This window comes from Ahaetulla prasina, chromosome 1, assembly GCF_028640845.1.
Source record: "Ahaetulla prasina isolate Xishuangbanna chromosome 1, ASM2864084v1, whole genome shotgun sequence".
NCBI lineage: Eukaryota > Metazoa > Chordata > Lepidosauria > Squamata > Colubridae > Ahaetulla > Ahaetulla prasina.
In genome coordinates, this window is record NC_080539.1 from 158,983,827 (window position 1) to 159,009,714 (window position 25,888).

The following is a 25,888-nucleotide window of genomic DNA, read 5'->3' on the forward strand; positions in this document are numbered from 1 at the left end:
AGCTGCTTTAGCTTAGTTAGAAGAATGTCTGGAATGATGGTGTTGAATGTTGAACTGAAGTCTACAAAGAGGACCCTTGTGTAGGTCTTTGGAGATTCAAGATGTTGTAGGATGTAGTGCAGAGCCATATTAACAGCATCATCTGTTGATCTATTTGTTCAGTATGCAAATTGCAAGGGGTCTAACAGCGGATCCGTGATGGTTTTCAAGTGGGACAGCACTAGCCTTTCAAAGGTTTTCATAACTACAGATGTTAGAGCAACTGGTCTGTAATCATTCAGTTCCTTGATGGTGGGCTTCTTTGGCACTGGAATGATAGTAGAGCGTTTGAAGCAAGAAAGCAATTTATTTATTTAGCGATTTATTGAAGATATGGGTGAAGATGGGGGCTAATTGGTCAGCACAGACTTTTAAGCAAGAAGGAGTTATCTTGTCTGGGCCTGGAGCTTTTCCTGGCTTTTGTCTGTGAAATAGATCTTGCATTTCTTTTTCTGTGATCACTAGGGGTTGTGAACCCAATGGAATGGGGTCAGCTGTAGGAGGCTTGGCTGTTGTTGGTGTGTCTGAGATGGGGGTTGTGAAAATAGGTGGCTGTAGTTTCCTTTCAAACCTGCAGTAAAACATGTTCAGGTCATCTGCCAGTTGCTGATTTCCTTCAGCCTGGGAAGGTTTGCCATAACAGGTATTATGCTTTTTTCTAAGGACTTAACAGCTATTTCACAGTGGCTGGGGACTTTGTTTCCTGAGGAATCCCCATCTAAACTCAGTTTTACATTATGTATTTACTTCCTTTCTTCCAACACTGCAAACTGAATTAGGACTATAGCATGGGAATTGTGGAAATTGTTGTCGCCCATACCTGCAATTGATGTTGAGAAAACTCTCAGTTGCTCCAGCTGAGGAGGTTCTCACATTTGATACATATATATTAGGTGCGTCTCTAATCCAAACTCAATCCTGCCATGGAAGCTCAGAAGAGACCCTTCATTGTGGTCCTGGTTGAGAATCAGTCCATATCTGTGTTTACAATAGACAGAATGTGTGAGGGATTTCTTTCATATAAATTAAAGGGGAGGGTACTTGTAGGTATACATATACATGCTTGTCTGAAGTATGGGTGGATAGATGGATATTCTGTATGTGTTTGAAATTCCTAATATGTTATCCTCAAAGGAATGCAAGTTTCAGAAACAGAGTGAGGAAGCTACTTAGTCTTTGATTTATGGAGAGGAAAGATTTAGAAGAGCAAATATCTCCAAATTTATAAAATGTAGACTGAGAATTAGGGAGAACATTATGGGGATTATGGCAGTGGTGCGTTTCAAAATTTTTTACTACCGGTTCCGTGGATGTGGCTTGGTGGGCATGGAGAGCGTGGCAGGAGAAGGATACCATAAAATCTCCATTCCCTCCTCAATCCAGGGGAAGATTACTACAAAATCCCCATTTCCTCCCTATCAGAATGCGGCCACGCGGGTGATAGAGGGAGCGACTCGTTGCTCCCATATAACACCTCTCCTGCGCAGGCTGCACTGGCTTCCTGTGGTCTTCCGAGTGCAATTCAAGGTGTTGGTTACCACCTTTAAAGCACTCCATGGCATAGGACTGGGTTATTTACGGGCCGCCTGCTGCTACCGGTGGCCTCCCATCGACCAGTGCGCTCCCATAGAGAGGGTCTCCTCAGGGTGCCGTCAGCCAGACAATGTCGGCTGGCGACCCCCAGGGGGAGGGCCTTCTCTGTGGGGGCTCCAGCCCTCTGGAACGAGCTACCTCCAGGGTTACGCCAACTCCCTGACCTCCGCACCTTCTGACGCGAGCTGAAGACATTTCTGTTCCATCGCGCAGGACTGGCCTAAACAGTTTTAATGGGGTTTTTTATTGGATTTTACAGTGCTCAGCCAAATTTGAATTAGTCTTTTAAAATTTGTTTTTAAATTTTGTATCTGTTGTTTTATCTGGCTGTAAACCGCCCTGAGTCCTTTGGGAGAAGGGTGGTATAGAAATCGAAATAATAAATAAATAATAAATAAATAAATAAATAAATAAATAAATAAATAAATAAATAAATAAATAAATAAATAAATAAGCTGGGATTTGGGAGGCAGAGAATAGATGGGGGCAGGGGTGGTCAGAAATGTTACTACCAGTTCTCCGAACTACTCAAAATTCCCACTAGCAGTTCTCCAGAACTGGTCAGAACCTGCTGAAACCCACCTCTGGATTACGGGAGGCACACAGACCCATTGCAAAGTTGTTCTTTGTTCTTCTTCAAAAGAATGAAGAAGGGTCAAAGGAAGAATGCACAGCACAGTTTCTCTGCTGTGCTGGCTAATAATTAAATTCTGCACAGAAGGAGCAAGTGAAAGGGAGCTAAGCATGAAGAATCAAGGAGCTTTCTGGCCAAAATAGTCTTTTGACAGAAGTCTGAAGTTGCTCAAGATTTCACTCTATGGCTTATATAGTTTAATAGTTATAGCCTGGCAGAGCAATGGCACAAGACATGAATTTTTCATGCCTCTGGCTAACTGCAGCAATCCAAGTAAAGGAGAAAGCCACAAGTTTGCTAGTTAATTTGCCAGAAACCTGGGTTCAATTTCTGCCTTTAACCACAGACTTCCCACGTGGATTTAGCCAAGTTACTTGGTTTTTCTTTGGCTGATGTCCAAAGTTTGTCAAAGTTAAGAAAAGAAGTCTTAAGACTGGGAAGAATCTTCTCTCTCCCCCCCCACACTCCTCCCCAATATTCTGTGAAACCCAATTTAGTCAAAGGGTTTGGGAGGTATCCCAAATGTGGTAGAGATAAACCATCTGGAGCACTTTTGATGCAACCAAGCAGAACAAAAGCAAACAATGGAGTTGGCAGGCAAATTTCTGAATGTAGGAGGGAAAATATAAACTAGGGTTAAGAGGTTAACTCTTTCACATTGATGAATGTTACCAATCTCATGTTAAATGTCAGTATGGAACATGAATTGATGATTCTGAATACTATGCTTAGCAACAGAAAAAGGATCACAGAGTCCGAAAAAGAACCAGCTTCCCAATTGTTGGATGTCACCACTCCTCGATTCCTCAATAGATGGCTGTTTATTTTTATTTTTTTTTAATTTTATTAATTTAAAACTTTTGTACAGCCATCTTATCTTGAACAAAACTCTGGGCAACTTGCAATCCAAAACAAAACAATATCTAACTGTAATGTTCTTTTTTAAATAATAAAGCCGAATAAGATCTGGCTTCGTAGCTGAACTTTCCCATGCGGCCTGCAAAAAGTTAATCCCACCAATCTCACCCCAGTGGTGAAGTTTGAACCAGTTTACTACCAGTTCACGGGCTGCGCAAGCACGTTGTGCGCCAAACGCACGCTGCACGCACGCATGCACAGTGCGCACCATACACCAAATGTGAGGTGCATGAATGTGCGCATAAAGTACACACCAAAAGGAGGCATGGGGTATGTAGAACAGCATGCAGGGGGCTGTGTGTGTGTGATCAGCTGTGGCACGCAGTCTTTTTTTTTACTTTTAAAAGCCTTTTTTTACAACCTATTCACCCAAATAGGTTGTAAAAAAAAGCTTTTAAAAGTAAAAAAAAAAGGGTCTGACGATCGCACGGCTCAGCTGTGATCATCAGAGCCTTTTTTTTACTTTTAAAAGCTTTTTTTTACAACCTATTCCTACTATTGTTGTGACTCGTCCTCCCTCCTCTCCTCAGCCGGGCCCCTCCCGTCTCCAACCGGGCCTTTTATCAGACTCCGAGTCTGATAATGAAGATGAACGGCCTGTCATGACTCCAGCCCCCGGCCCTGGCCCCATGCCCGGAGAGGATTCAAGGAGTGAAAGGAGAAGCCCAATAAACCTCACTCATACAGCGTGTGTTCCTTTGGCTCAGCTTTCAGAGCAGGAAGCCAGCCAGGGGGTGGAATTACCCGGACCTACTCCCTCTGACCCCTCCCTTTCCCAGACACTGACCGCAGATCCAGCTGAAGACAGTTCAGGGTAGGTGGACCCTCACTTCCGGAGATCTGAGAGGCGATGCCAGCAGAAGGAAGGGTGGGACAGGCCTGAGTCATGGAGCCACACCCCACAGCCTATATAAAGGACCTGCTCTTGGCATTCCAACCTTGAGTCAAGCAAAGTCTTAGCTAGTTTGCTGATATTGGACCCTATCACTGAAGTCACAACTTGGACTCCTGCCTGCCCTGATAAACCTCGAAGGAACTTGGCAAGCTGCAAAGGCTTTGTTGCCACGTTTGTTACGGACTTCCTTGACTCGTTCATTGGAATGGGGGTGGGACACGACAACTATTCTGGTGGGAAAAGCGAGCGAGCTGGAAAGAAGCAGCAAGCAAGCAGGCAGGCAAGTGAGTGACCGGGCGATTGGGTGGGCATGGGGAAGGGCAGGGATTTTTGCTACCGGTTTTCCAAACCATCTGCCGCCATTGCTACCAGATCGGCCAATCCGGTCCAAACCGGGAGCATTTCACCTGTCTCACCCTATCCCAGAGTTTGAGGGAAAAGCCAGGTCTTGAGTGCTTTTTTTGGAAAGTTAAAAGGATGGATGGAGGACTACCAAACTCCATGGGGAAGGGTGGTCCACACAGGGCAAGGGGCTGCCACAGAAAAGGCACTTTTCCTTCGTCCCGTAAGATGGCAATATTACAGGGAAGGATCTACAAGTGTATACTCACCCTATCCAACCTGCCATCTGGGGACGTGCAATATGTAGTTTTCTAAATACTGTCTAAACTCAGCTTACATCAGCCAGGAGATATTTTGAGGGTGATGTCATCAAGATTAATTTGATATGTTTTTATTAAGTCAAATGTGGATGATTTCACAGGTTATTGTACTCACTGTAAACTGTCCTTTGGACTTATGGTTAGATATAAATATAATAATAAAATGAAATACAACTGATATTAAAATCAGGTCCTGTTATGCAATATGATTTTATTTATTTCTCTTTGCATGGCCACACCTTCTGCCACAGGAACTCTGGATGGCAAACAAAATTTAAGTGGAAAGGACCATAAAGGTAAGGATTTCCCCTGTCCAGTTGTATCTGACTCTAGGGGGCAGTGTTCATCTCCGTTTCCTAGCTAAGGAGCGAGCACAGGGGTGAAATCCAGCAGATTCTGATTGTTTCTGTAGAACTGGTAGCGGAAATTTTGGGTAGTTCAGAGAACTGGCAGATACCATCTCTGGCTGGCCCCAGAGTGGGGTAGGAATGGAGATTTTGCAATATCCTTCTCTTGGAGTGGAGTGGGAATGGAGATTTTGCAGTATCCTTCCCCTGGAGTGGGGTGGGAATGGAGATTTTGCAGCCCACCAAGCGACGCCCACCAAGCCACGCCTATCAAGCCACACCATGCCCATCATGCCATGCCCACAGAACCAGTAGTAAAAAAATTTGGATTTTACCACTGAGCCAGCATTGTCGGAAGATACTTCTGTGGTCATGTGGCCAACATGGCTATGTGCTGAAGGCTCATAGAACCCTGTGACTTTCCCACCAAAGGTATTTATCTACTTGCATTCACATGTTTTCGAATTGCTAGGTGGGCAGGAGCTGGGGCAAGGAATAGGAGCTCACCCCATCGCTCAGCGCTATGGACTTGAACCTGGACTATCAGCTTTCCAGATGACAAGATCAGTTACATCACATTGAATGACATATAATGTAACCTAACATCTATCAACCTAACCGGACTGATCTCAGATGGTAAGGTGTCTTACAGGGCAGATGTTCTACAATAAGAGCTGCTGTCCAGTGTCAGATGTTGCCCAGTTTTCTTATCGCTGATTTTCACCTCTGCTGTGACAGTACATCAGCATGTGACATTTCCTTATGCTTGAAACATGGGGTAAGGGACAGAATGAAAAAGGCAATTCTGAGAATCTAGTCATTCGTTTGTTTGTTTGAGAATCGTGGTGGCACAGTGGTTAGAATGTGGTATTGCAGGCTAATTCTGCTGGCTGCTGACTGCCAACAGTTCAGCATTTTGAGTCTCACCAGCTCAAAGTTGACTCAGCCTTCCATCCTTCTGAGGTTGGTAAAATGAGGACCCAGATTGTTGGGGGCAATAGGCTGACTCTGTAAACCGCTTAGAGAGGGCTGTAAAACACTGTGAAGTGATATATAACTCTTAAGTGCTATCGCTATTGCTTCCCATTCAATACACAAATAATATAGCTGAGGTGTCTCTACTGCTTATTCTAGATCAGGTGCGTCCAACCCATGGGCCACATGCAGCCATGGACAGCTAATAATGCGACCCCCACAAGATCGTAAAGTTTTAAAATCATTACGTGATTTTTAGCTTGTTATTTATACGCATTATATCATGCATTTTATATGCGGCCCAACAATGTCTCTTCACTCATTGCGACCCAAGCAAGCCAAAAAGTTGGACATCCAGATTCTAGATATTCCATCTAGAGGACCTTCCAGTAGAAAGCCCCGATGATTAACCACCTCTTTTTCCAAATAAGCAGAAGAATCAGATCTATCACCAGAGGTGTATCTTCTGTAAGGAAGATACACATATTTTACATTGCATACATTCCTTCCGTAGAGGGCAGAAATAACTATTTTAATGTGACAAGCATTTGAGTGATAAGTATTTCCTTCTTTTTTACATAAAGGTTCTGGTGGTGAATTCCTACATCTAGAGAGTAAAAATAATGAGGAGGAACATTAAATTGTTACATGATTTTTGAAGACACAGAGTTCAAATAAAAGACTGATGTGGCAGGATGCATAAGCAAAATCGAAGTTGGATATATCGCTCTCCAAGAGTCTTTATATTGAAGCCAAGAATGCTTATATGAGTTAGAAATATTTTTTTTTTCTAGGCAAAACTCCAAGAATACCTTTTCTGCCAAATATATTTTGTGGATAATACTATATATTTCCATGTATAGTTGAAAGCAGTTTAAAGGGAGAAACCTATGTAGATATTTACTCATACGGTTGAAACTTTATATGTCTCTATAGAGTGATCTATATAAGGAGAATTTTAGAGATTCAGTCATCTTAAAAAAAAAAAAAGGAGTGTAGCTTCACTGAATTACAAGCACGAGTAGGAACCTGTCAGTTCCTACATTACAGTAGATAGAATTAATGCCATCATGAATTAGAACAAATGTAAAATTTGTTTCATGGCTGGTGTCTGCTTATTTGCTTACCTGAGCCAGTCCTACTGAGTTTGGTATGATGTATTTGTGAGTAGGCAGGTATAATGCACAGGATAGCAGGAGGAAGAGGCAGTGTACTTCAATTCTAAGAATTGAATAGGCTCTACCACAAACATCATGAGCCATGGTGATGCAGTGATTAGAATGCAGTATTGCATGCTAATTCTACTGACTGTCAGGAGCTCTATTCTCACTGGCTCAAGATCGACTCAGCTTTCTATCCTTCCAAGGTCAATAAAATGAGGACCCAGATTGTTGACTCTAAAGCGCTTAGAGAGAGCTGTAAAGCTCTGTGAAATGGTATATAAGTCTACGTGGTGTTGCTAATTCTATCTGTATTTGCCAATTCCAAAATATACACAAGTTCTAACATCATGTGTTAGAACTTTGGGCATGATTCTGAATTCCGATAACTGAGAATGAAATCATTGGACAGGGTTGAATCTTAAAAGAGCTTAATACCAGGGTTGGAAGGAATGACTTCTTAGTTGTATTATGTGCTCTGGTGCTCTTACTCATGTTCTTCCATACCAGAATGACTGCCATTCAGAAAAACATTCCCAACCTCCATTTCATCCCCATCTCTTAAGAGTATCCTGAAACAAATTCTCCATCTGTTTTTCTTCTAGGCAGGGAAGGCATTGGAATAATATACTTTTCATTAGGAAGAATCATCGGGAATCACTTCAATATATTTGTCCACTTTCAGATTTCATCCCTTTTCCTTTTACATTCCAAAATAAATTTCCCTCCACCCTCTCAAAAATACAAATCATTCTAACCTCCCCCCTCCCTCCCCCAATCTGGCATATAAATGTTAATAATATAATGGTCTTTGCCTAAGAAAACATTGTACATCATTAAATCAAGGGGAGTTACAGCGATATGATTTGTTATGGGCATTCACTCCTGGAATCAATTATCTATATATTTTGGAGAGGCACAAAATTTACAGACTTTTCAAATAAGCCATGATGGTGAGTTGAAGGAAAACACAGATGTTTCAGAGTGGTGCAGGCACCAGAAAGAGATCAATGGAAGTCGAAGAAGGGGAATTATTAAAGGAAATAATAATTCCAGATTGATGTGTCATATTATACAGATCATGACACTCATGGGGGTTATAAATTCAATTATTTGTGGAAAGAAATTTTACCTTTTTCAGAGGTACATATTTATCAGTGCAATTTCCATAGATAAAGATAGAGTAGAAGGTAGAAGCTTCCTTTAAAACGTGAAGCATTGCCTTTGGTCATGCTCCAGTCTCATTAAACTGCCCTCTCACTTTCAGAGTAATTGAAAGTATACCATATGTTGTAAAAATTAAGATTCAATCTATTTCGAATGGAATTGAATCCTGTTTTGAAACAACTGGGTTTACAATGCTGAGGATGCCAAAGGACTTTCTACCAGCTGAGCTTGGCTGTCTTTTGAAAGCTTTACTTAAGGCTGTAAACTTAGAGAAAATCATGTCTTCCATCAATGCCCCTTTAGGAATATCTGCAGGGGAGACATTTCACTGGTTACTAAGTGAACCCAGGCTTCCAAATAATAATGCAAAGTCCTTGTTCTCTTGAAATGCCCATGCCATCTTTGTTGGGTGGAGAAGGTGTGATATTCTGATATCATGGTGAATATTCTGGATTTTTAATGCCTAGCTGAGGCTTTGGTATTCCAATATCTAAGGGGCTTTCACAAAGAAGAGAGGGTCAACCTATTCTCCAGGACAAGAAGTAATGGATGGAAACTAATCAAGAAGAGAAGCAACCTAGAACTAAGAAGCTTCCTAACGGTGAGAACAATCAACCAATGGAATGGCTTGCCTTCAGAAATTGTGAGTGCTACATCACTGGGGTTTTTAAAGAAGAGACTGGATGGCCACTTGTCTGAAATGATATAGGGTCCCATTCTGAAGAGGGCTGGACCAGAAGACCTCCAAGGTCTCTTCCAACTCCAATATTTTGTTATTCGGTGTGTGCACACTAAGTAATTAGAATTTGAAATCGTTGACCAAACTATTTCAGTGGCTCCAGGTCTGCTTCAGGGTACAGTTCAAAATGTTAGTGCTTTCTTAAAGTTCTCAGTGATTTAGGGGATAAGTAATCTTTGCCATCCTAAATGCATTTTCCCCCTGGAATCTAAAGTGAGACATACAGATAACTAGGAAAGTGACCTTTTCAAAGGTGTCTTGCTAAAAAATTTCCCAAAGAATGCTTAGCTGATAACCACAGATGTGTTTTGAATGACCTTTCTCATTTTCTCTGGTCTTTAATAAATTTCAGCTTTCTCCCTTATAATCATTTCACTTGCTTTTATGACTATAGTGTCCTTTTTATAAATCCCTTTACTTTCAGTATGCCAGCTAAGCATTGAAAGATAATCATTTATTTCATTCATTTTTTTAACCTCATTTCCTCTGGCTGCTCAAGGAGGCACTTTTCCAGCTTTTCTGTGAAACATCCCTATGAAGTATGTAGGGCTGAAGGACCATGACTGATGATATACAATGTATAATTATAATAAAAATTAAAGTTTACAACTGATGGTTCCAGGATCAATCTTGAAAGGTCCTCTGGAAAAGCCAAATTGTTACAATTTTCCTGGAAGTCCTCAGAGGGTGGATGCTCCTTGCATTCAGAAACATACTGGTAACTCATGCAGTTCTTCCAGCAAGATGGCAGAATTGAGACTGACCCATAACATGTGGGCTATTGCGGTGATGACTGGATTATACAACCTAAAAATGTTGGAGGGAGCTAACAGGCAGAGCCGGTTTAGCTCTGCCTGGTAAGGCCTGTTATTAAGAACACAAAGCCTGCAATTACTGCAGGTTCGAGCCCGGCCCAAGGTTGACTCAGCCTTCCATCCTTTATAAGGTAGGTAAAATGAGGACCCAGATTGTTGGGGGGGCAATAAGTTGACTTTGTAAATATATACAAATAGAATGAGACTATTGCCCTATACATTGTAAGCCGCCCTGAGTCTTCGGAGAAGGGCGGGGTATAAATGTAAACAAAAAAAAAACATAAAGCAGGAAGGATCGGGAGTTCTTCTGGAGGGTGTTTGGGTTGGGTGATAATCATGGTTAGGATGGCAGATTGTTTCTTACTGTTTATATGCTTTCAGGTCTTTGTTTTACACTTGATTGTGGATGCTTTATGCATTGTTCATCTTTTGTGAAGCATCAAAAATTCTTTGAAATTGTGATACGATATAGAGTGATTGATTGATTGATTGGTAGATAAATAGATGGATGATAGATAGATATTTATTAGAAGATAAATAAATAAATGTCATCCTAACATTTAATGTGCAGTTCTATTTATTCTTACTTGAGTATATATTTTCATTACTTGAGAGATATGTATGGTGCTGCATTTTAATTTTCCATCAAATTTTTATGTGTGTGGAGAGACATTGGGCTTCTTAGGTTTTTGAGTGTTAACTACCAATACAGTATATTATCAGCAGGGCATTTAAAGTAATCTGGGCATATGGTTTATGGGACTGATTTTGAAGCAATACCCATAAAGAAGCAGGGGGTTCATTAGGAATTACTGACACCAAGTAATCCAACAAAGGTATTAAGCAAAGAGGGAGCAGATTGCCTTAGAGTTTATGAAAAGTAAAACCTTGCTACTGAAGCATCAGTTCCAAAGATTTAATTCTAAAAACTCCCAAACTATCTCCTGAAATGGCATTGTCCAGCCAAGGTTCAGAAGTTGATCCAACCTACTAGCAATACTGTGTGCTAGATGTTAACCATTTGCTTACATGGTTAGACTAGTCATTATGGACCTGTTCCTTAATTAAATTGAAATTAACTTAATTAAACTTAATTAAATTGAAAGTAATCCAAGGAGAGAAGCAACCTAGAATTAAGGGGATATTTCCTAACAGTGAGAGCAATCAACCAATGGAGTGATTTGACTTCAGAAGTTGTGAGGGCGCCGTCACTTGGAGGCTTTTAAGAAGAAATTGGACAGCCATTTGTCTGAAATGATATCAGGTCTCCTACTTAAGCAGGGGGTTGGAAGATGATCTCCAAGGTCCCTTACGACTCTGTTATTCTGTGCTCTATGATATTTAATCTGAGCTTATTGGGAGTCGTCATATCTCAGTCTATATCTTGAAAAAGGTTTTAAAAGGAGAGTCCTACTGTTTTAGTCTACTGGCTATTTTAAAATAATTTTTATCCTTGACAGTTGATTAGTCTACAGAAAACTGGGAAAAATCGAGGCCATATGTATTTCTAGAACTTCAGGCCCCTGTAGGGAATTCACCAATACATCAAGCAGTCAGTGGTTGGTAATTCCCCATTCGGTTCGACTGCTCAGCCGGCCTGATGGGATCTGGTTTTCCTAAATAATGTCTGGCCTGCGTAGTCTTACTTTCTGAAAGTGCTGTAAGAAAGATTCAACATCTCACAAGAGTCAAGTCAGCATTAAATCAGTAGGAGTGGAAACATGACCCTCTTGCTCTGATCTGAGCATTTCACTGACGGTGCTCTCAGAATCTATCGAAAACAACCCTTTGCTTTAAATTTGTTTCTACATACATCATACATCCCCTTTCTCAGGACAACGGTTTTGCTCGCCGGTCTTAAGATTAAGTAAAGTTTTTGTTTCTGTTTTGAGAAGATTGATTTGTTGTTAGTGAGATGTGCGTGTGGGTATCGACATAGCCTGATCTCAATTTTATTGTGTTTGTAGCCATACCAAGGACTCCCATTTCCACCGTGGGACTCTAGTCTTTCAGTACAATCTGTCCTTGACAAATAACCCTCTCTCGTTACATCACGTAGCTGAGATTTCATTATGGTTTTGAGAACTTGCCACAATCTGTATGTTTGTGCTTGATAGGGAAACCCTGTCCCTGAGAAGCAAAAAACCAAGTGTCAACAGGGAGTATTGAGTATCATTTGCATATATATATATATATATATATATATATATATATATATATATATATATATATATATATATATATAAATTATGAGCTGCCAAGTGCAAATGTTTAAGCTGCAAAAAAAAAAAAAAAATTCAGCCGGTAGTAGTTCTCAGGCTTTTTGCATCTCAACAAACACAGCTGGCATATACGTTGTGGTGTGAAAAACACTGATTTATGGTTTGCTAGGTGTATTCGTAAAGCTGAAAAGAAGGGTGGGTGGGTGGGGAAAGCTACAGTTAAAACGGCAAATTGACCGAAAGGGTGCAATGCAAAATAAACAAATTGTTCAGACGCAAACAATATGGGTTGTTAGATTTGCACATTTGCATTGAGGTCTTAGGGGAAGGGGAGCTCAGAATAGTAAGATGGAGGACATGACCCAGGCTGCTTTTCTACGTGTGCCAAGGTATATACAAAGTGAGTAGGGCTGGGAAGGTGTTGCTGTGCCAACCGTCTTGTCCATTTCAAACCTCTGTTCCTCCACCCAGTCAATGCCAATGCACATTTAAAATATTGAGTTCATGTTGTCACTCTCATAAACTGGCTGCAAAGGAAGATCATTACATCATAAAATGGCAATTCAAAACATATATTCAATCAGAAAGCGAACCAATGAGTTGCTCTCATTGGTTTCCTGATTGTTATGCTATCTAGTATCCTATCTAGACCAGAGGTGGGTTTCAGCAGGTTCTGACCAGTTCTGGAGAACCAGTAGTGGAAATTTTGAGTAGTTCGGAGAACCGGTAGTAAAAATTCTGACTGGCCCTGCCCCCTTCTATTCTCTGCCTCCCGAGTCCCAGCTGATCGGGAGGAAATGGGGATTTTGCAGTAACCTTCCTCTGGATTGGGAGGAATGGAGATTTTACAGTATCCTTCCCCTGCCACGCTCACCAAACCATGCCCACCAAGCCATGCCACACCCACCAGGCCACACCCACAGGACTGGTAGTAAAAAAATTTGAAACCCACCACTGGTTTAGACATTGTCTTTTCTTGTGGCCAATGGCCGAACTTCTAAACAAAGCACCCTATATTTTATTTTCTAAGAATTTCCGTGGGACCTTTTTAGAGGCTAAACACATTTTTTCTAATTAAATGTCATTCAATGTGTTTTATGTAGCATCATGCCATCTTCTCATGTGTTTTTTTTTCATTTAGATGACTCTAACCCCAACGCTTCAAAAAAAATTGTGCCATCCTTGTTCAGGGCCACACTAATTTTCTCTGTATCATTCCAACAAAAATTAAGAATACCTGGAAAGTTCTAAGGAAGATACCTTCAAAATTCATACTGATCCCATTAATTGTTGATTTTGAGTGTATATACAGGACCTTTTAAGCCAGCCCTGCCAGAATATTTTCTGAATCTTTGAGAGTTTTTTTTTCTTCATCATAACCAGAGACTTACAGTATTTATCTTATATTAGGGAGATGCCAAGGGAAGAAGCATCCATCAGTGCTGGAATAAGAATATCAGCAGACTATCTTTCCATGTGATGTATATCGGTCTATATCTTTATTCATAGAAAGCAATTAGTAAAACAGAATTATGGGAAACCAAAACAAGGAGAGAATAATGCAACTTGCAAACGACTTTTTAATATAGGGAGGTATTCAAGGAGGGAGAACTTTCTCTAAATGTCATCTTCCAGTTCACAGCAATTGGTAGTCCACCAGGAAAAATGGTTTTATGTAAGTTATATGTCGAATCACTGACCCATGGGCTCCACCACACAAAGTAGGCCTTGAAAGGTAGGCCTACCTCATGGCCTTCTGTATTACCATTTACACACTAGAGGATTTTGTTTTAAAAAAGTAGCTGCGCATCAGTGCAGGAATGATGTCATTTATTTATAGAGTCCCTGTCCCCCTGAAGTCTTCATGCTGAAACAGATGTGGAACTCAATATTTCAGAGACTGAAAAGGCAAGTGCAAGTGCAAATGTTTAAGCTGCAAAAAAAAAAAAAAATTCAGCCGGTAGTAGTTCTCAGGCTTTTTGCATCTCAACAAACACAGCTGGCATATACGTTGTGGTGTGAAAAACACTGATTTATGGTTTGCTAGGTGTATTCGTAAAGCTGAAAAGAAGGGTGGGTGGGTGGGAAAGCTACAGTTAAAACGGCAAATTGACCGAAAGGGTGCAATGCAAAATAAACAAATTGTTCAGACGCAAACAATATGGGTTGTTAGATTTGCACATTTGCATTGAGGTCTTAGGGGAAGGGGAGCTCAGAATAGTAAGATGGAGGACATGACCCAGGCTGCTTTTCTACGTGTGCCAAGGTATATACAAAGTGAGTAGGGCTGGGAAGGTGTTGCTGTGCCAACCGTCTTGTCCATTTCAAACCTCTGTTCCTCCACCCAGTCAATGCCAATGCACATTTAAAATATTGAGTTCATGTTGTCACTCTCATAAACTGGCTGCAAAGGAAGATCATTACATCATAAAATGGCAATTCAAAACATATATTCAATCAGAAAGCGAACCAATGAGTTGCTCTCATTGGTTTCCTGATTGTTATGCTATCTAGTATCCTATCTAGACCAGAGGTGGGTTTCAGCAGGTTCTGACCAGTTCTGGAGAACCAGTAGTGGAAATTTTGAGTAGTTCGGAGAACCGGTAGTAAAAATTCTGACTGGCCCTGCCCCCTTCTATTCTCTGCCTCCCGAGTCCCAGCTGATCGGGAGGAAATGGGGATTTTGCAGTAACCTTCCTCTGGATTGGGGAGGGAATGGAGATTTTACAGTATCCTTCCCCTGCCACGCTCACCAAACCATGCCCACCAAGCCATGCCACACCCACCAGGCCACACCCACAGGACTGGTAGTAAAAAAATTTGAAACCCACCACTGGTTTAGACATTGTCTTTTCTTGTGGCCAATGGCCGAACTTCTAAACAAAGCACCCTATATTTTATTTTCTAAGAATTTCCGTGGGACCTTTTTAGAGGCTAAACACATTTTTTCTAATTAAATGTCATTCAATGTGTTTTATGTAGCATCATGCCATCTTCTCATGTGTTTTTTTTTCATTTAGATGACTCTAACCCCAACGCTTCAAAAAAAATTGTGCCATCCTTGTTCAGGGGCCACACTAATTTTCTCTGTATCATTCCAACAAAAATTAAGAATACCTGGAAAGTTCTAAGGAAGATACCTTCAAAATTCATACTGATCCCATTAATTGTTGATTTTGAGTGTATATACAGGACCTTTTAAGCCAGCCCTGCCAGAATATTTTCTGAATCTTTGAGAGTTTTTTTTTCTTCATCATAACCAGAGACTTACAGTATTTATCTTATATTAGGGAGATGCCAAGGGAAGAAGCATCCATCAGTGCTGGAATAAGAATATCAGCAGACTATCTTTCCATGTGATGTATATCGGTCTATATCTTTATTCATAGAAAGCAATTAGTAAAACAGAATTATGGGAAACCAAAACAAGGAGAGAATAATGCAACTTGCAAACGACTTTTTAATATAGGGAGGTATTCAAGGAGGGAGAACTTTCTCTAAATGTCATCTTCCAGTTCACAGCAATTGGTAGTCCACCAGGAAAAATGGTTTTATGTAAGTTATATGTCGAATCACTGACCCATGGGCTCCACCACACAAAGTAGGCCTTGAAAGGTAGGCCTACCTCATGGCCTTCTGTATTACCATTTACACACTAGAGGATTTTGTTTTAAAAAAGTAGCTGCGCATCAGTGCAGGAATGATGTCATTTATTTATAGAGTCCCTGTCCCCCTGAAGTCTTCATGCTGAAACAGATGTGGAACTCAATATTTCAGAGACTGAAAAGGCAAGTGCAAGTGCAAGAGCGCAAAATTATTTCAGTAAGTTAGACTTCACAGGTTTCCCAATGGACATTTGTGTTTTTTTTAACCCCACATTTAAACAGTTGTAGAAGTGAACATGCGGCTTGTGGATGATAGTATGCTCCCCTATTTGATAGAAAAGATCCCCACAAGCCTGAAAAGTGTTTCAAGAGCCCCACTGCATCTTAGATGGGTAACTTTTAATTTGAGAGGGTTGGCTGGCATTCGGTTCCCTCTATGCCGTTTCTTTGCTTCAGAAGCGGTCAAAACTTCCTTAGCCTTCTACATTCTTTGCATATGTAACAGGCATAATGGACTTGTGTTTCTTTTCCACTGGACTCATGAGAAAAGGAGTCTCTGCGAGATCAAAAAGAAAGTTCAAAGGCAGTATTTTTTTTTTTCCTGGGCAAGCAGTCTTCCAAGAAAGACTCCCTTTGGAGGGTACAAAAATGCCAGGGACCCCACAGAGTGAAACTGAGTTGCAGAGGTCAGGGTTGTCTATTTTTCCTCATGAATTTCATGCAAAGTATTCATCTCAATCATATTTTTTTCTAAATTCCCATCTTTCCTTGAAATGAATCGTGAAATGATTTTTAGGCAGGTCCTTCATATACTTTTGCTGGTAGTTGACTTCTTGTTGAAATTACAGATTACTATATCTTGAAAGGTCTCAAACCAGTGGTGAGTTTCTACTGGTTCGCCCCTATTTGGGTAAGCTGGTAGTGACAGCGGTGGGAGGCTCCACCCACCCACCCAGACATCATCACAGATGTTCTGCGCATGCGCAGGTTCTGCATATGCTCGGAAGCACTGTGCGCACGCACTCCTGATTCTGAACCGATAGTAGAGGTAAGTGGAACCCACTACTGAATACAACCCATTCATTGGTTATGGTGATCTGCTGTACTATACTTTGCTCTTTGCAGTGGTGCAACTAGAATGGACATCTGGGCAAAATCTTGTGCCCCATAACTAAGACTCCCTAGGCAGCAGCTAGTAATGGAGGTAGCAGCCAAGAGGTTCTACTTGAGCCAGAATGACAGGCTTTACCTCCCAAGAATCAGCGCTGTTGCTCATTATTTAGTTACTTTATAGACAGAGGCAGCCAGGCAGAATTTGTTTATGAATGCTCATTAGCTCTAGTGCTCTGAGCCGTGGTGGCCCAGTGGTTGGAATGCAGTATTGCAGGCTAACTCTGCTCACATTGCCAGGAGTTTCACTCTTTCAATCCTGACAGGTTCAAAGCTGACTCAGCTTCTCATCCTTCTGAAGTGGGTAAAATGAGGGCTCAGATTGTTGGGGGCAATGCTGATTCTGTAAACCACTTAGAGAGGGCTGTAAAGCACTGTGAAGCTGAATATAAGTCTAAATCAGGGGTGTCCAAAGTTTTTTTGGTGAGGGCCAAATACAGAAAAATAAGCAAAGGCCTGGGCCACACCATTGAACGGGGGGGGGGGCTAATTTTTTTCGTACCAGTTCTGTGGGCGTGGCTTATTTTGGGGTGTGGCTTGGTGGTCATGTGACTGGTGGGCGTGGCTAACTGCTCATGTGACTGAGTGGATGTGGCTATGGGCATAGAAACTACTCAGAGGGCTAAAAAAAGTAATTTTTGACCAGTCCTCACACTTATGACCATCCTCACATTTATGCCCATTGCAGCATTTTTAACAACCATATCACTCATTTCACAACTGCTTCTCTTCACCACGGTTACAAGATAGGGTGCAAAATGTAAAGATAGTTGTAGGTGTGAGGACCAGTCAAAAGTGTGAGGACAGGTCAAAAATAACTTTTTCAGCCCTCTGAGTAGTCCTTATGCACAAAATGCTGCAACAGGCATAAATGATGACCGGTCATAAGTGTGAGGACTGGTCAAAAGTGTGAGAACCTGTCAGAAATCACTTTTTTCAGCCGCCTGGGTAGTCCCTATGCACAGTTTAGGCTTAAGTATACTATATGTGTGTGAGTTATATATATGCGTGTGTATCTCTATGTTTGTGTACGTGTGTGTTTGTGTTATGTTGATTTTAATGTAATATTTTTAAATATAATTATTCAGAAAGGCATGCGGCTGGACAACAAACAGTATATAAGTTTAGTAAATTCATGTGTGGCCCGGCCACACACAAGAGGTGACATATTGACACATGATTACTGTGTGTATTTCTAACAGAGATCAAGAACTCTGTGTAGGACCAAACACAGTCTGATGTAGTCTGATGCCAAACTACATCCTCAATTTGCTGTGTCTGAGTCAAGACGGGCTTTACGTCCACCCTGTTGCAAGCTGCGGATGTTGTGTTTTACAGGAATATGAAATGGGGGTTACTTTCTGCAGTCACACAACCGCTACACGCAAAGACAATTTTGCCTGAGTTTTCCGCTATCAGCCCTGTGTCAGCCTTACAAAACCCATGTTCAGAGACCTGGTGTGACCTCAGAAGGTGGCTTCTGTAGACCAAGAGTAAGAAGACACCTTCAGTGGCACCTCAATTGATCCAGTCACAAAATTGCACCACGGACTACTGTTTTATACTTTTGATTATACTTTTCTTTGCAAATGTCAGCAAGGTGATTGATAAAGGAAGTAACGACAATACTTTTTTCTTGATTTTCTTGACCGCGCCCAAGTGGGTCTCTCCAGGCTGCTTTAGAGCGACCCTGGTCTGCGTGGGAAGGCGTCCCTGGCCACCTGGGCCACGTGACAGCTCCAGGCGGCAATCCGCCCCGTGTCATCTTTTGCCTACGGAAAACTTTTTCCTTGCTGCCTCTTGCGCGCGTTCTTGACTGGCGGGGAAGCGGCGCGGGCTGCTCGCTGCCCACCCCTTCAGTCCCCATCCCCACCTCCGCAAATCCTTTTGTTCTTCCACCGCGTCTCCCCAACTCCTTCCTTGCCTTGCTTAAGTCGCCCTCTGGAGGCTCCGACCCGCCTCCCTTCCTCCCTGCCGGCTCCCACCCACCCTCCGGACGAGGCTGCTCCCAGTCTTGGTCCTGCGGGCGCCTTCCTCCTCCTCCTCTGCCCTTCCTCCAATTCCCCAAGTCTCCCAACTCCGCAGGGATGCCCGCGGCCGAACTCACAGGTCAGATGCGGCGGGCTGGTACTGCTGGCTCCGCAGAGGATGGAGTACCCGCAAGCTTGGCCCATCTCTCCTCATCCTCTGCCCATCCGCACCGGCGAAGGGCGAGGGGCGCCCGGGAGGCAGGCGGGATGCCAGGTACTCAGCCGCTGCCGACACCGCTCGCCGCTGCTGCTGGCTAATGGAGCCGCTGGCAGCCGCTCCGGCTTTGCGCAGGGAGGAGTTGCCAGGCTGTAACGGAGCCTAATGCGGGCGGCTGAAGCACGCCCGCCCGCCCGAGTGGGGTGGGGTGGGGTGGGGTGGGGTGGGGTGGGTGGGGCCAGCCAGCCAGCCAGCGAGCATGTGGAGCCCGCGTGGGAACGCCAATCGCCTGCCCCGCACGCAGACCCGACCCAGGGCGAGCGGTTGTGTAAGGAGCTTGCGGGGTCCGGGGGTCCCGCACAGGGGAGTGGGGCCCCTGCCCTGACCTTGCCCTGCTTGGGGAAGGGGGGGCAGGGCTGGCCAGCGTGTTCAGGGGATGCTAACAGGGTTTTACAGAGTTGAGCTCAAGCGCCATGTGCGGGCCATATTCAATTATATTTTCAGAATTTGCTGCGGGCCAATAAAAACTGACCCGCGGGCCGCAGTTGGCCCGCGGGCCGTAGTTTGGACACCCCTGGTCTAAATGCTACTGCTAAGTGCTATTAAGAAATATCCTCCGGTTTTTCATCTAGGCAGTTCTTGTTTTGTTTGATGACAGATAACTTGCTTTCGAAGAAGTGTGCTGTTCTTCCGTTTATTTAGTTACAAGAAAATCTCCCCAAAAGATATTGTGAGGAACTTCCTCTCTCTGACCATTTTTTTTTTGATGAGAAAGTGTGAGTAGCCAGGGAGGCTAGTGCCATACTAGGCAGTGATGAAAACTGTCTAATATATATATATATTTTTGCCAAGACTGTATTGCATTACCTCCACCAGCCAACCAGACAGCAACGACTAGGAAGTGAAAGTCAAAATAAAATTAGAGGCCGCTTGAGAATAAGGTAGTGTTGTGTCTTGCCCGCCCTCAGAGCAGCCAGGGCCTTCTTACCTGCTCCCGAACACTGAGGAATGTATGCCTCCCGGCCCAAGTCCTGGCTCCATGCCCACACAAACTGCAGAAGAAGGAGAATCTCCCGGCCCCAGCCCTGACTCCATGCCCAGGCAAACGGAGCAGGTAGACCCCTCCCCCTCCTCCACAGCATGTGAGCCTGAGGAGGGTTTATTCCCAACAGCTGATTGGAGTAATCCTCGCATCAGAAGATTGGATAGGCGGAGGCAACAGAGGGAAGGGAGGGGCAGACCTTAATGAGTGCTGAGTCATGGAGCCACACCCCATGGCCTATATAAAGGATCTACTTTCTGGCAGTCTCTGAGTCAGGCAAAAGTCGAACTTATCTTGCTGAAGTCACTTACTGGTCTCCTGCCTGCTCTGAGGACTTTGCTAGGACTTTGGGCAGAGCTGCAGAGGCAAGCCTGATTCGGATTTCCCTGACCCAGCTGTCAGCGGAGGAGTGGGACACGACAGGTACAAAATCAGAAGTATCCTTCCTAAGGGAAGAAAATGGTTGAGAAGTTACAAGGCAGATTTCATTTTCATTCGAATTCTGTTTATCAATTTGTAAAGCTGTTTGACTACATGACCATTCTGGATGTTCTATACTAGTATTAAAAATGACTAAACTATTCACACCAAAAGGAAGAAAAATGAGGCGCCTCTGGAGAGTAACTAAGAAAGTAAGAGAAGCATCTTCTCTACTAGGCAACATTCCCACAAGGGGCCCAATCCCACTCTTGTCCTTCCCTTGGGGAAAGAGACAGTCTTTAATAACAATAGCACTTAGGTTTATGTAATGCTTCTTAGTGCTTCACAGCCCTCTCTAAGCAGTTTACAGAATCAGCATATTGCCCCCAACAATTGACATATTTTCTGCAATCAAGTTTGAAGCGGTTGACATTTAGCTTGAATCTATTTTTTGCTCTTGTAATATTGCGATTGAAGCTGAAGTAGACTTTTACAGGAAGGATATTGCTATAGATGATTTTGTGTGTTAAACACAGGTCATGTCGGAGTCGACGGAGTTGTAAGTTTTCTAATCCCAGGATTTCAAGTCTGGTGGTATAAGGTATTTTGTTGTTTTCGGAGGAGCGAAGAACTCTTCTAGTGAAATATTTCTGGACTCGTTCTATTGTATTTATGTCAGAGATGAGGTATGGGTTCCAGACGGATGAGCTGTATTCAAGAATAGGTCTGGCAAATGTTTTGTATGCTCTGGTTAGTAGTGTAGAGTTTTTAGAAAAGAAGCTGCGTAGAATTAGGTTTACAACATTCTAGATGTCAAGTGAAAGAAGGCCCACTTCCTTAATCCCATCAAATGATAGTGTTTAACTGACTGGACCAAAGCATGCCAGCTCTTTTGGAACAAACAGGATGGGCAGGCATAGCAGGAGACAGACGGTCCCTCAAACAGCTTTTATGGCCATATGCCATAAAAGGCTTCATCGTGATAGTCACCTTCTTGAACTGAAAGCAAAGCTAACTGGTGAACAGTGTAGTAGAGTAGAGATGTTATAGAAGCAAACTGTGGCTTGCCTGTGTGTTGCATTCTAAGCAGCCTTCAAAGTAATATTGTAATATTTGGGAAAGGGTAACCTTCAGCTAGGTTTCAATTTATGTATTAATCTCATCAAACTGCTTCATACAAGACTTTACAAAGATCAAGATCAAAATACACTGTCATTATTCCATCAAAAAAACAATAACCCAAAACTGTGAAAGCACATTCATGTGGTTAGAATACAGAATACTCTAGCCGGAGAACTCTTACTTTATAATGCATTCTAGGACTACTTTTCTCCTCTCGGGAATATGGCAGGCGAATGACACTTACAGTGGTTTGGTTTCAATTTCAAAAATGCTCCTGTGGCTGCATTTAAACCTCAAGGAGTTTTGTTTCTTTACAAACAGAAGCCATGGCATTAAAATAGGACAGCTGCAAACGCTGTAGTTTTCTAATTATTGATGCAAATCAGAGAATATATTTCATCTGAATGGGATGGCCGGCATGTTAAACAAACAATGTTTGTACCTCTTAAATCATAGGTCCTTGTCCTATTTTTAAACATTTGTTCTTCTTTTCCAAGCATGGGTGACAACTAGTGGGAGCTGTGTGGGAGTTTCTGGATGTAAACTGGAAACTCTGAGCAGGAGTAATTCCATAGCTAAAATATTACAGTATGTGACATGTTTACATGAAGTGGGATCCATCCAAGTCGCTGATCCAAAGTCCACTGAGATGAGTTGAATTCTTTCAGAAAGTGGTAGAAATGTTGGACCAGCTATGGTTCTCGGGGGAGCTGTAATAACAAAGACATGGCTGGCTGGAGGGAGGATTCACACACATATACACACATGCGAGGTAATAAAGATAATTCTGAAACTGGAATTCTTCAGAAGGAAAACTTTAATATCTTTAAAGGAGCAACTAATTGGAATTCCAAGCTGGTTGTGAATAATGTGAGAAAATGTTGCTCTTTCCAGCAAAAACATAGCAAAAAAACCAAAATGTTCTGGATTATTTTAGAGCTGAAATTGCAGTCCAAATATTCTGTGAGATATCTGGCTGAAATGAGATTAATTTAACCAAGGTAGTTGAGCTAAGTAGTAATCATCTGAGAACTAATGGAGAAAACCTCATCAGATGAGGCCTAGTCTCACTCAACTGCAGGTACTGAAGGTCGGAAATTGTATTTTTTCATCCCCTTCTGGATGGCATTTTTCACAAAATTCATTCTCCCAGATGTACCTTCTGAGACCCACTCAGCTATGAAGTTCCATTACAATACGGGCAGTCCTCAACTTACGATCACAATTGAGCTCAACATTTATGTTGCTAAGTGAGAAATTTGTTAAGTGAGTTTTGCCCCGTTTTATGACTTTTCTCACCTCATTTGTTAAGTGAATCATTGCAGTTCTTAAATTAGTAACATGGTTGTTAAGTGAATCTGGTTTTAATTAGGGCCCATAATGTACACTAATCTGTGTATGTTAACCCTATAATGCACCTTCTATCATATAAATACAGCAACATATTTATTGCATTTTGCTGCATTTTTTTATTAATACTAACATGCAAATATATGTTTAATTTTATCGATCATTTACATTTTTATTCCTGTGAGTAGTTGTCATAGGGGCCCCAGTACACTGCTTTCTTGGGGCCGACACGAGTGACGTAAAGCTGGCCACGCCCACCCTGGCCATGCCCACCCCGTCCCCCGAGGCCAAAAACAACCCTGATGTGGCCCTCAATGAAATCAAGTTCGACATCCCTGGGCTAGAGCAGGGGTGAAATCCAGGGGTTCTGACAGGTGCTGAAGAACCAGAAGCGGAAATTTTGAGTAGTTCGGAGAACCAGCAAAATACCACCTCTGGCTGGCCCCAGAGTTGGATGGGAATGGAGATTTTGCAATATCCTTCTCTCAGGAGTGAGGTGGGAAAGGGGATTTTACAGTACCCTTCCCCTGGAGTGGGGTGGGAATGGAGATTTTGCAGTATCCTTCCCCTGCCATGCCCACCAAGCCACACCCACAGAACTGGTAGTAAAAAAAATTGGATTTCACCACTGGGCTAGAACAATACATTTGCCCTCTCACAGTTTGCAAGAGTAAATTGTCTAAGCAGCCTCTCTTCCATGTATTACATGAAAAATACTGGTCAATCCTAGGATGTGGATGAATCTTGGCTATGCTGGAAAGAGTTTTTTCAACTGGCTGCTGGAGGACCACATGTTCCCCACTCCTAAATTAAGGCGATCAAGAAAGACATGAAAAAGTGTCTGCACAGAACCATCAGGCCTTTGTTGAGTGTATCATACTTTGCAAGTATTCTCAAAAAATCCATTAAAATCCATTTATTTCTCACAGAGATAGCATGGCAGAGGCATAAGTTATTCATGAGACTTGACTTCAGACATAAGACAGCTGCAGGATGGACAGAGAGGGTTCTGCCTCTGTGCGCTCTTCATTGGATGACCAAGTTGACTAGAGCCGGGCTTGAAAATGGAATGTGTTTATCTGGGGACGGCTCTTCCCATGTCTTCCTTCCCCTCCTCTGGAATCCTCCCTACTGTACATATGAACATGTCTTAGTTCCTGCCAGACACGCAACTGTAAATTCTCATCTCTCAAAGCCAAGATTGTAGCAACTGAATATGGCAATGGTTTCTACAAAGGAATGCCCGTGATTAACAGCTGACATTTCCTTTTTCCAATTCAAATGGGTAGAATAGTATACTGGAGCAGAATTCAGTCATCCCAAAGAGATGCTTTTGGTGGAACTTCTGGGGAAGAAATGTGGTAGAAAAGAAGTAGCACACAAGATGTTTATACTGAAGGCTTTCAGTTAAGCTTGATGCTTCTGTTGTGACCCAGGCCTAAGTAGGTAGTAGTCCGTGAAAAAACAAACAAACTTTATTCGAACAGCTGAGAATTACTTCATTCCCAGCGTCCTTCAACTCAAATTAAAACAAATGCCTCCCAACACAAATTCCTCAGTCCTATTGCAAACCTTGGTCAATTAGGCAAACTGCCAAAGGCCTTTCTTGGCAAACGTTCAGAAGTCACAAAAATAAATGCAAGACATAGACGAAGCAGAAGACGAAGCTACCAACGTTGTTTTCCGGCAAAGCCCAAATGCCGTTACTGGTCTGTTTTAAGCCTTATGGGAGGGGCCAATCATCTCTTGGCCCTACTCCCGAGTTGTCCTTTTAGCTTGAGCTGCTCTTGCCTTCTGGTAGCTCTTCTCATGGGTTCATTAAGAACAGGCTCCTCCTGTTCCTCTGCCTCACTACTATCAGTCTCTGGAAGCTCTGGAATCCGCACCTCACTCCCCAATGGTCCTGGCCTCACCTCAGCCTCATCACTGTCTGACTCCATTGCCAGCTCTGCAGGCTGCTGGCGGACCACAACAGCTTCTTAGCCAGAAACAGAGATAGACAACAGTACTGATTTTCACCATTTGGTGCAACAACACACCTATCTCTAAGTACTCATATCTCAGAAAAAGACATGTGTGTGTGTACATAAGAGAAAGATGAGCAGGGTAAAGATTAGGTAGACCTATCTCTGAATTTAGTTATCCTGTAAATCAAGAGGAAACAACTCTAACACAGGTGCCATGAGCTATTCCAATATCAGCTCGGATATCCTGGCCATTCAAGAGAGTGAGCAAATTTCAACAGAATCCCAACATGCATTGAATAAATCTATCCAGAATAGTTCCCCAGAATCTACACCCCCAAATCTGTCCCATTCTGAGCACTGAATGCATCATCCCTTCCCACGTATAAGAACTATCTCTAAGAGAAGAAAGAGCATTTGTAATTAATCATTAAGCATTTGTAAATAAACACACTCTTTTTTCAGCCCGACCTGTTGCTTATTCCTTAAATTATTCAGTTATGTACTACCCATAAATGGTTAAAGGGTTCTGAGGGATAGATTATAGGACCTACTTTTTAGCAGATTAGCAGACACGACGTTTTTGTGTATTTTCCAGAGATAAAACTATACTTTCATCATGTCCAAAATTAGTGTAACCAATATGAGTTCAAGGAACTTACAGTCTTGATCCATACTTGCTCACTTTTTTAAAAAAATGAGAATGACTATAATCATCAAAGCCCAGTTCAGTTCAGCTGATTGATATTTCCAGTTTTGCAAGTTAAATAAAACTCAGTCTCTTTGATGCTGGGATATCTGTATCTTTGTGTTGATGAGCTGCTCATTTTGGAGAGCAGAAACTCTGGGATTGTCTTTGCTA

General features: G+C 42.4%; 2 non-coding genes across 2 annotated transcripts; both read right to left on the reverse strand.

The window, feature by feature from the left end:
* Positions 1-13,311: 13,311 nt before the first annotated feature.
* On the reverse strand, positions 13,312-13,415 carry LOC131189371 (U6 spliceosomal RNA). The gene has a single exon (XR_009152985.1). It is a non-coding gene; the product is annotated as a U6 spliceosomal RNA (small nuclear RNA).
* Positions 13,416-15,190: 1,775 nt separating this feature from the next.
* Positions 15,191-15,295, reverse strand: LOC131189451 (U6 spliceosomal RNA). Its single transcript, XR_009153054.1, has one exon. It is a non-coding gene; the product is annotated as a U6 spliceosomal RNA (small nuclear RNA).
* Between the last annotated feature and the right edge of the window lie 10,593 nt (positions 15,296-25,888).